This window comes from Musca domestica, unplaced genomic scaffold (genome assembly GCF_030504385.1).
Source record: "Musca domestica strain aabys unplaced genomic scaffold, Musca_domestica.polishedcontigs.V.1.1 11, whole genome shotgun sequence".
NCBI classification, from domain to species: Eukaryota; Metazoa; Arthropoda; class Insecta; order Diptera; family Muscidae; genus Musca; species Musca domestica.
Window position 1 is genome coordinate 5,092,580 of NW_026712133.1, and position 12,449 is coordinate 5,105,028.

The following is a 12,449-nucleotide window of genomic DNA, read 5'->3' on the forward strand; positions in this document are numbered from 1 at the left end:
CAAACCATACGAAAATGTCAAATCTGCTTAAATCACAAAAAACAAACCCAAACTCAAATAATGGCTTCGCTACCACCCGAACGCACTTTTCTTTCTCGACCCTTTACAAACACAGGGGTAGATTTTGCAGGACCCTTTAACATTAAAAGTTATTCAGGAAGATCCTGCTTTATTACAAAAGGCTGCGTGTGCCTGTTTGTTTGTTTCGCTACTAAGGCTATACATTTAGAACCCACAAGCGATTTGTCAACATATGCCTTTCTTGCCGCTTTTTCTAGGTTTATTAGTCGGCGAGGTTGTCCGTCTTGTATATTTTCGGACAACAGAACTAACTTTGTGGGAGCGGTTGATCTACTAAAGCGAGATAGATTAGCTTTCATGAAGAATATTCAAAATAGCACAATTCAAAATAATTTCACTCAAAATCTCACATGGAAATTTATTCCTCCTGGTGCTCCGCACATGGGCGGCTTGTGGGAAGCTGGCGTCAAATCATTTAAAATTCATTTGCGAAAAAGTATCCCAAAACGAATTTTACCTTTGAAGAATTTGCCACAATTTTATCAAGAATTGAAGGCTGTCTCAACTCACGACCCTTAAGTCCTGCTAGCGACGACCCAAACGACCTTTCCCCTTTGACACCTGGTCATTTCTTAATAGAAACATTTATTCTTACCCCAGCTGAACCAGACATTTCAGATACAGATTTAAGCTTAGTCAATCGTTGGAAAAGACTCAAAGTTATTTCGCAATATTTTTGTAACAGATGGAAGTTAGAATATCTTCACGAACTTCACAGAAGAACTAAATGGAAATATGAAAAAGAGAATATCAAAGAAGGAGATTTAGTTGACGTAAAAGATAATAGATTGGCTCCGCATGAATGGAAGTTAGGTCGTATCGAAAAAACCTATCCAGGTAGTGACCAAAATACAAGGGTTGTAGACATACGGACATCAAGTGGCAATATTAGCAAACCCATTACAAAAATTGTCAAATTGTTTTCCGACTGACTAGTAGGATTCTCCCTAAAAAAAGAATTTAGTACTCGCCTTAATTTCTTTTCAGATATGGCCGCTTACTTGCCCAACCAGGACTGCCGTCTGGACGATCGCAACCGTAGCCCAGACTCACCTGCCCGTCCCACAGCAAGAAGCGCCAATCGACCCATACGGCCAATCCATCGTCGCGGTTCCACATCCCCTGAAAGACGTCAACGAAGTCGATCCGATGCAAGACCCCGTCAACGCCAAGAAAGACCAAGCTACTGGCAATATTCATGTGGATTATGCCAAGAAGACCATGCCCTCAGTGCCTGTGAGTGGTTCCGCCGGCAGACGCCCTTTCAGCGGTATGAGACCGTGGAGCGTCGGGGGTATTGCCGAAATTGCCTGGCGAGAAGTCATTTGGCCCCCGACTGCCCGTCTTTAACTGGTTGCCGGAGATGCAACGACCGGCACCATACCCTTTTGCACGGGGCGTCTCAATTGGACGAGGTATCCCTCAACATAGAAGCCGTCACCACCCCAGCCTTCGCATGGGATTTGGTTTTTGTACCAACAGCGATGGTACGCATAACGGCCGAGGGCATGGAGGGTTTCAGAATGTTGCGAGCCATAGTTAGCCAATCGGCGACGATGTCCAAGATCTCGTATGCAGCTTTCCGTCGCTTAGGTCTGCAGTCGCGGAGCTACAAAGGGGAGCGATTCACCACCTTCACCGTTTCGCCCCGCCGCACAAACTCTGATTGGAGTCTGAAGGTAAATGCTTTAATAATTGAAGACCTCCCCAGACGCATTTACTCAGACCCGATATTAGAAGACCCCACGAGATGTTTTACGAACTATGCTCTTGCTGACCCGGATCCCAGAGAAAATAGTCCGATCGATGTGGAACTGGGAGCGGACACGTACTCCGCCATAAGGAAAGATGGGTGTACAGCAGCTGGAATTGGAGATGTCCTGGCCTACAACACACAACTGGGCTACGTGTTTGCTGGGCCAATCAAGAACATGCCGAGGAACTGAAAACCGAGGATCCTTATTGTATATTACAAATGAATACTTACACTTGTCATTCGGGGCCCAGAAAATGTTCATAAAATTGCTATAATTTTGCCCAACACTGTTGGTTGGATATTTACCGGCGGCCGCATAAATGGCATCATAACGAAATGATGTAAATAATGTAAACACATACACATACACACATACATTTATGGAGCCACCGGTAAATTCCAATGCTGAATTTCAATAACTAAGCATCGTCAACACCCAAAACAGGTTTGATGTGACGATGCAAATTTGGCAATAATGAGTTCTAATCGAATTATCGTCGCGAACGAAAAGCGAAGTTTCCCCCCCGTGTGACAAGTGTCAGTGCAAAATAAAAGAGAAAAAAATAATGACATTAATATTTTTATAAAAAAAAACAGTGAACATTTTACAGACATCAAAAATCATCAACATTACAGAAAACAAAGAATAAATTGTGAAATTGTAGAATTAAAAGAATTTAAAAATATTTTAAAGCAAAACCTAAAATCTACTGAAATAAAACATAGAACCTAGTGGATTTAAAATTACGCAAAATTGTCTAAACTATGAACTATTGAATAAAGTACTTGAAATAAGTTAAAAAACCTAATGCTATATATATAAATTGCAGTTCTCCAAGAAAAACTATAAATAATAATAAATAAAAACACGCAATAAAAAACACAATAATTGTTATAATTTAAAAAAGGCAAAAAGGTAAGCCTAAAAACATGGTCGCTAAAATCATCAAAATACCGAATATCGGGAGGTACCAATATTCGATAGATAGCGTGATTACAACAGACAGAAAGACATATGGGCACGCTGATCAAGAATAAATATACTTTGTTGGGTCTGGCATGAGTATTTCGAGGAGTTACAAACGGAATGACAAAGTTAATATACCCTCCATAGCATGGTGGAGGGTATAAAAATAGACCTTACACGGTGGAACAAAAAGTAAAGTTACACAATGCTACAAAAAAGATTAATTTTTTTAAATTTTAGCAAAATTAGATTTTATATATATATATATATATATATATATATATATATATATATATATATATATATATATATATATATATATATATACATTACATTTTTCTTGTTTTCACAATGTGAATTCTACCATTCACACTCTTTTTAAGAAAATCGCTGCAATCTCTGATAAAATGATTTGATTTGCAGACTTGACATGTTTGAGTATTTTTAATTTATTTTGTGCAGATTGTGTTATATTAGTAGGGTCCCTCCAAAGTTGTTTGTATTTTTTGAGACAGTTGTTTGAAATGTTTCAAAAATCTGGGCGTGTGATTGTTAGTTGGTTTTTGTTGAGCAAATTTTGATATAGAGGGCTTTATATTTCCAACTGATTCCAAAGATTTGAACTTGTTTGTTAAGAAAGCGTCAAACTGTTCCCATTTCGGAATTTGTTTACAATCGCTTTATGAGTTCTCGAATTTTTCCAAAGAGCCTCTATGTAATTTTGTCGAACAAATGTATATTAAGATCGGATCCCATCCTTTAACATCGACATCAAATATCTACATTAATTCTGTAGAAACTCCAGGTAGATTGAAAAGTGTCTTAATTTCTTCATTAATTTGCATTGTTTTATTCTCGTAACGATATGTGAGATTTTTCCATGCTAATGTTAATCCATCATTAGTTAGAGGTACATGCGAAATAATTTCTCTAGCTTCTCCTGCTGTCTTTTGCGTTAAATGGAATAATTTTTCGAGATTGCTTAATTTTAAGCTGTTTATGTAAATTGCCGAAAATAGATCACTGAAAGTTGGCCATTCTCTATAACCACCTTTAAATGTGTCTGTATCGCATGGAGGTAGCCGCGATACATTAGTGCAACCCACTTCCCTTCCTTGTTGTGACATCTCTGACTCTCTTTTCATTTTTTTCTGGGTCTTTTCATCCAAAAGTTTTTGAATTTGTCCATTTATTGAACTCAGCGCTTTTTTGTACGATCCCATGGTATCCATATAGTGCTTCCTCAGTTTATTTTTATGGATCGGCTTTCCTTCCTCTTCTGGAACATTATCCCGGCAGTCTATATATGCTTTCTTGACCTGGTCCCATGCAGAGTCCAACTCCATTCGTGTTGATTCCAATGTATGTACCGTGTCATCAGTTTTGGTTATTGAAAAAATTGAAATAGAATCTAGAAGTTCATTGACGCAATTTGTGAATTTATCGCTTAAAGTTGTATCCATTTTGAGCGTTAACATTTACGAAATTTTGTTGTGTTACAAACAAGAAAAGTTGCCCAATGAAAAGGACTAACTTGGTTTAGAATTTAAAAAAAAAGTTGGATAAAAACTTTTTATTTTTTAAATGAGGATAAGTTTCTTTCTCCAATTTTTGCCGACGAAAACGATCTTATCTTGTTGTTTTGAGTCAAACTGTATTTTGTCCCCTTTCAAAAATTTCAAAATTTTTGAAAAATTTCAAAAAAAAATCTTTGTATTTGACGCCGGACTGATTTGATTAAAAATGTTTGTTGGGTTGCCAGAAGGAGACAACTTTGAGCAAAAAAAAAAAAAAAGAAAATAAAATTTAAAGTCCACTTACAGGAGGATTTTGTTTATGCAAATTGACAAATATTCCAAAAGTTTTTTAAAACAAAAGTGTGTAAACGAGAATTCCAAAAGCAGAAATTACTAGAGATGTGTTGCAAAAATCGATTTTTTCCAAAAAAAAGAAAAAAAAAACGAGGTAAAAATTGTATGTTGGATGGTTGAACAAAATTTTCAAGATTTTTACTTAAAATCACTTAATATCTTATGACAGGAGGATTTTATTTTTGAAAAGCCAATAACTTTGATTTGATTTGTCTGATTCAACAAATTTTCTAAATTCGCCAAATTTTCAATAAAATTAGCAACGATAATTAGAGAAAATTATGTATGTATAAATCCAAATATTTCAGCAGAAATATCTCAAAGGAAGGTCTAAATATTTCCGGAAAAAATTTTATGTCCCAGCAAAATATTTCAAAGGAAAATAATTTGGGTCAAAATCCAAATATTTTCAGCAAAGAATTCAAGAAAGTGCAAAGATGTCAAGGAAGAAATTTTTTCTCAAAAAGTTGTGTTATGTGTCACAAAATCAAAAAAAACAAGTTAAAAAGCAGTAAGTTCGGCCGGGCCGAACTTTTAATACCCTCCACCATTTTCAACGAATTTGGAAATTTTTAAAAAATAAAATCCTTAAAAAATTCTGTTAAAATTTTAAAAATACCGAATATAGCCGTTATATTGGGGTCTATACGACGTGGACATACATAGGCATTGTTTGTCTTAAGCTATTAAGCAAATTCGAAACTTGAAATAAACGGCGAATAATGTAGCTAAAATCATCAAAATATCGTTTATAAGGAGGTGCCGTTAAATTGGAGCTGTGCGAAGACCTGGACCAGCATAGACAATTTTCTGTCACAGGCTGTAGCATCTATTGCGAACTTCAAATACCACATCTCAAACAACTTCAGTGGGTATTGTACATAAAATCGTCAAAATACCGAATATAGGGAGGTACTGATATATGGGGCCTAAACGAAGACCTGGACCCGCACAGACAATATTCTGTCACAGACTGTAGTTCCTATAACGTACTTCAAATACCAATTTTGAAACAATTCCGGTGAATAATGTCGCTAAAATCATCAAAATACCGAAAATAGGGAGGTACCGATATATGGGGGCTATATGAAAACGTGGACCTACATGGCCCACTTACGAACTTAACCTGCCTACTGGAAAAATAAACATGTGTGCAAAATTTTAGCCATCTATCTCAATTCATTCGAAAGATAGCGTGATTACAACAGACAGGCGGACAGACAGACAGACAGACGGACTTCGCTAAATCGACTTAGAATTTTACGCTGATCAAGAATATATATACTTTGTTGGGTCTGATATGAGTATTTCGAGGAGTTACAAACGGAATGACAAAGTTAATATACCCTCCATAGTATGGTGGAGGGTATAAAAATATACCAGAAAATATTTCTGCGCAAAAATGCAATAAATTAATTTTGGGTCATAGAAAATTTTTAAGCTCCTTAAAGCAATAGATATTGTGCTAAATGGGAAAAAGGGTCAAATTAGAATAAAAATTGTAATTATATGTGATCATTTTTTGTCTGTCCACCAGATTCCGATATTAAATTTGTTCTCCAAAATTTCAAATAAATTTGTGGTTTAAGTTTCAAATGTATGTCTGTCCACCAGACGCTAGCTTGTTTTCCAATTTTTTTTCCAAAAATTCAAAAAAAATTGTATGTTTTGTATCACATGTATATCTGTCTGTCTGGCGTTATTTATTATTTAACTCTTTTATGTATTCAAGTGACTCCAAAATTTTCCAAAAAATTTGTCGATAATATATTGACGCCTTGTTTCCAAAAATTGTATATAGTTTTTGCAATATGGCGTTTATATGAGTGCCAAGTTTGATGACGCCAATTTTCCAAAGTTAATAGATTATATTATTTGTCAATATGGCGCTTAGATATTCATGTTCAGAATATTGCAATATTTTTGTGTATATATTGTCACCAAACTTGGCAATCATATATATATACACAAAAATATTGCAATATTCATATCAAATAAACGCCATATTGCAAAAACTATATACAATTTTTGGAAACAAAACGTCAATATATTATCGACATATTTTTTGGACAATTTTGGCGTCACTCGAATACATAAACAAGTTAAATAATAACCGTTTTAAATAACGTCAGACAGACAGATTTAAATGGATTTGGATTTTGACCCAAATTATTTTCTTTTGAAATATTTTGCTGGGACATAAAACTTTTTGCTGAAATATTTAGACCTTGACCCAAATCAAATTCTTTTGAAAAATTTCTGCTGAAATATTTGAATTTATACATACATAATTTTCTCTAATTATCGTTGCGAATTTTATCGAAAATTTGCCGAATTTAAAAAATTTGTTGAATCAGACAAAATTTCACCTTAATAATCAAAATTATTGGCTTTTTAAAAATAAAATCCTCCTGTAAACTTTTGTTCAACAAATCAACACACAATTTTTACTTCGTTTTTTTTTTTTGGGATTCTCTGAATTTTTTTTTTTGGAATTTTCAACTTCTCTTTGATTATCAAACTAGACTCTCGTTTTTTTTTTTTTTTTTTTTTTTTTTTTTGGAAAAAATCGATTATTGCAGCAACACATCTCTGGTCATCTCTGCTTTGGATTATATGTCAATTTGCAAAATTTTTTTATTGAAAATTTTCAAAATTTGGAAATTTTTGAAAGGGGACAAAAAACATACTCAAAACAACAAGATAAGATCGTTTTCGCCGACAAAAATTGAGGAAAGAAACTTATCCTCATTTTAAAAATAAAAATTTGGATATATGTTTAAATTCTAAAGTTAGTCTTTTTCATTGGGCAACTTTTCTTTTTTATAACACAACCAAATTTCGTAAAGGTTAACGCTCAGCTTTCAAAATGGATACAACATTAAGCCATAAATTCACAAATTGCGTCAACGAACTTCTAGATTAAATTTCAATTTTTTCAATAACCAAACCTGATGACACGGTACATACATTGGAAACAACACGAATGGAGTTGGACTCTGCATGGGACCAGGTCAAGAGTTCAATAAATGGACAAATTCAAAATCTTTTGGATGAAAAGACCCAGGAAAAAATGAAAAGAGAGTCAGAGATGTCACAACAAGGAAGGGAAGTGGATTGCACTAATGTATCGCGGCTACCTCCATGCGATACAGACACATTTAAAGGTGGTTATAGAGAATGGCCAACTTTCAGTGATCTATTTTCGGCAATTTACATAAACAGCTTAAAATTAAGCAATCTCGAAAAATTATTCCATTTAACGCAAAAGACAGCAGGAGAAGCTAGAGAAATTATTTCGCATGTACCTCTAACTAATGATGGATTTACGTTAGCATGGAAAAATCTCACATATCGTTACGAGCAAATTAATGAAGAAATTAAGACACTTTTCAATCTACCTGGAGTTTCTACAGAATTAATGTAGATATTTGATGTTGATGTTAAAGGATGGGATCCGATTTTAATATACATTTGTTCGACAAAATTACATAGAGGCTCTTTGGAAGAATTCGAGAACTCATAAAGCGATTGTAAACAAATTCCGAAATGGGAACAGTTTGACGCTTTCTTAACAAAGAAGTTCAAATCTTTGGATTCAGTTGGAAATATAAAGCCCTCTATATCAAAACCAACTAACAATCACACGACCAGATTTTTGAAACATTTCAAACAAATGTCTCAAAAAATACAAACAACTTTGGAGGAACCCTACTAATATAACACAATCTGCACAAAATAAATTAAAAATACTCAAACATGTCAAGTCTGCAAATCAAATCATTTTATCAGAGATTGCAGCGATTTTTTTTTAAAAAGCGTGTGAATAATAGAATTCACATTGTAAAAACATCACACTTATGCTACAATTGCTTGTCATCAAATCACGGAGTAAAATATTGCAAAAGTCGCTTTGGCACAAGGGAACGAAACCCCAAACAACAAAGACATACCTAGCTCAAGTGATAGCACGACCTAGTACTAATGCTACCGCTCTTACAAATCAAATACAGTCCACTACAAACCTAGAACCAACTACTATTACTACTTTGACCCTCCAAGATAAGCAAATTAGTCAGCGACAATCTGGAGTACAATAGTACAAATTGAAACCAAAGGACAACTTTACGATGCCCGAGCTCTAATAGACTCAGGATCACAATCCACCTTTATTTCGGAAAAGATGAAAAACTTTTTGAAGTTACCTACACGGAACAACTTAGTTCATGTCACTGGCTTAAGACAATTTGTTTCTGAGACTTCAACGAAATCGTGCTTGTTTACTATGAGATCCAAATACGACCCTAGCTTTAAACTGGAAGTCTGGGCTCCAGTTTTAAAGAACTTACCTACAAATTTGCCACCACAAAACTTAGATGAATCACAACTTCGAGATATAACAGCATTAGAACTGGCTGACTCGAAATTTTATGTCAGTCAACCAATCGATTTATTTATTGGAATGGACATAGGACCATTAATATTTACAATTGGAACTCCAATGAAAACATTTGGATCAATTTTAACACAAAAAACCAAATTTGGATGGATAGTTGGAGGACCCATACCAGGAAGCATCCTTCAACGAAAACAAATATCACTTCTAAATACAATGTCAATAGAGAAAGTACTTACACGTTTTTGGGAGGTGGAAGATATTCCTAAAAAAGTTTTACGGTCGGAAGAAGACCAATTTTGTGAACAAAACTATAATGAAACAACAATGCGGAACAAGGATGGAAGATATGTGGTGATTCTCCCATTCAAAAAAATGCGAAGAATTGGGGAATTCCCGAAACATTGTCCTAGCTCAATTCTACAGAATGGAGAAAAAACTTATGAAAACACCAGAGATCAAAGAACAATATGATGCCTCAATACTTGAATATTTGAAACTTGGCCGTATGAGGAAAATCAATCCGAATGAAATAGATAAAATGCCAGATTATTATCTACCACATCACGCTGTGATAAAACCCGATCGACTCACAACGAAGTTAAGAGTCGTATTTAACGCTTCTTGTCCTTCATCAAACAAAACAAGTCTCAATGACATACTATTTCCCGGACCTATTCTGCAACAGGATTTAGTATTGCAAATTTTAAAATGAAGATTTTTCAAATATGCCTTCAATGCAGATATAACAAAGATGTATCGCCAAATACTTTTGGATTCGAATCAAACAAAATATCAAAGAATTCTCTTTAGACAGTCTCCTGAAAACCCAGTAGAGGATTATGAGCTGCTAACAGTTACATCTGGAGTTAACTGCACACCATATTTAGCATTGAGAACTCTTCTTAAACTAGCAGAGGATGTAAAAGATTCATATCCTAGAGCCGCAAACATAACTTTGAATAATTTATATGTTGATGATGTATTAGCTGGCGGCCACACTGAAGATGCATCAATAAAAGCTCGAAAGGAATTAACTGCCGCTTTAGACTCTGCTGGTTTCACACTCGAAATGGGCATCAAACATTTACTACCACTCAATTGGCTAGACATTTCCGAAGGTGCTTCTACTAAAACCCTTGGAATTTGATGGAATATCTCAGGCGATTATTTTTCTTCACACCACCTTCAATGGAAAATAAAAATGTATCTTCAAAAAGACAAGTTTTATCAACTAAAGCTAAATTGTTTGACCGATGTGGGTTGCTGGCACCGGTGTTTTTTGTAGCTAAGTTAATAATGCAACAAATCTGGCTAGACAAAATTGATTAGGATGGTCAATTAAAGCCAATAACTCAAATGAACTGGAACAATTTTCTCAAAAAATAGCAAAGATATTGAATATCTCAGAGTTCTTCGATGGATTCAATACACGCTAGATGGTTCTGTCGAAATTCATGGATTTTGTGACGCGTCGGAAATCGCGTATGGAGCCACTCTTTATATTCGGGTGGAAAATACTGACAATACCACACATACATTCTTACTAGCAGCAAAGACTCGTGTCGCTCCAATTAAAAAATTATTAATACCTAGACTAGAGTTATGCTTGCAGTATTACTCTCCAAGTTAGCAAATAGGCAACTCCTTTGCACGTCATCACAAGACCTTACAGCAGCTGAAATCCAAGATTGAAAACGGTCTTGCATTATTCGTACACAAAAATTCGTATATGGCGACGAATACAACTCACTTATGAAAAAGACTGAAATTTCTCCTTCAAGTCCTCTGTTGACACTCAACCCGTTTATAGACTCAACGGGCATTATCAGAGTTAATGGCAGATTGGATATTTGGACTCAAATCGCTAATCAAACAAACCATACGAAAATGTTGAATCTGCTTAATTCAAAAAAAAAAAAAAAAAAAAAAAACAAACTCAAATAATGGCTTCGCCACCACCCGAACGTACTTTTCTCTCTCGACCCTTTACGAACACAAGGGTAGATTTTGCAGGACCCTTTAACACTAAAAGTTATTCAGGAAGACCCTGCATTATTACAAAAGGCTACGTGTGCCCGTTTGTTTGTTTGGCCACAAAGGCTATACATTTAGAACCCACAAGCGATTTGTTGACATATGCCTTTCGTGCTGTTTTTTCTAGATCCATAATTCGGCGAGGTTGTCCATCTTGTATATTTTCTGACAACGGAACTAACTTTGTAGGAGCGGTTGATCAATTAAAGCGAGATCGATTAGCTTTCATGAAGAATATTCAAAATAGAACGATTCAAAACAACTTCAATCAAAATCTTACTGTTGACACTCAACCCGTTTATAGACTCAAAGGGCATTATCAGAGTAAATGGCAGATTGGATATTTGGACTCAAATCGCTAATCAAACAAACTATATGAAATTGTCGAATCTGCTTAATTCACAAAAACAAGCCAAGCACGAATTGAAGGCTGTCTTAATTCGCGACCCTTTGACTCCTGGTCATTTTTTAATAGGAACATCTATTCTAACCCCAGCTGAACCAGACATTTTAGATAAAGATCTAAGCTTAGTCAATCGATGGAAAGGACTCAAAGTTATTTCTCAATATTTTTGCAACAGATGGAAATTAGAATATCTTCACTAACTTCACAGATGATCTAAGTGGAAATATGAAAAAGAGAACGTCAAAGAAGGAGATTGGTTTGTCGTAAAATATGATAGATTGGGTCCGCATGAATGGAAAGTAGGTCTTAGCGAAAAAACGTATCCAGGCAGTGACCAAAATACCAGGGTTGTTGACATACGGACAGCAAGTGGCAACCCATAACAAAAATTGTCAAATTGTTTTCTGACTGACTAGTCGGATTCTCACTCAAAAAAGAACTTAGTAGTCGCTTTTGGTTTTTTTCAGATATGTCCGCCTACTTGGCCAACCAAGACTGTCGTTTAGAAGATCGCAGCCGCAGCCCGAACTCACCTGCTCGACCAACAGCAAGAAGCTCCAATAGACCCATACGACCAATCCATCGTATCAGTTCTACATCCCCTGAGAGGCGTCAGCGAAGCCGATCCGACGAAAGATCCCGACAATGCCATGAGAGACCAAGTTATGGGCAATATTCATGTGGACTATGCCAAGACGACAATGCCGTCAGTGTCTGTGCACGCAAACGCCCTTCCAGCGGTATAAACATGCACATATACATTTACGCAGCCACCGGTAAATTCCAATGCTCAATTCCAATAAATAAGCATAGTCAACAGCCAAAACTGGTTTGATGTGACGATGCAAATTGGACAATAATTAGTTATATTCGAATTAAGGTCGCGAACGCAAGTTTCCTCCCCGTGTGACTAATGAAAGTGTCAGTGCAAAATC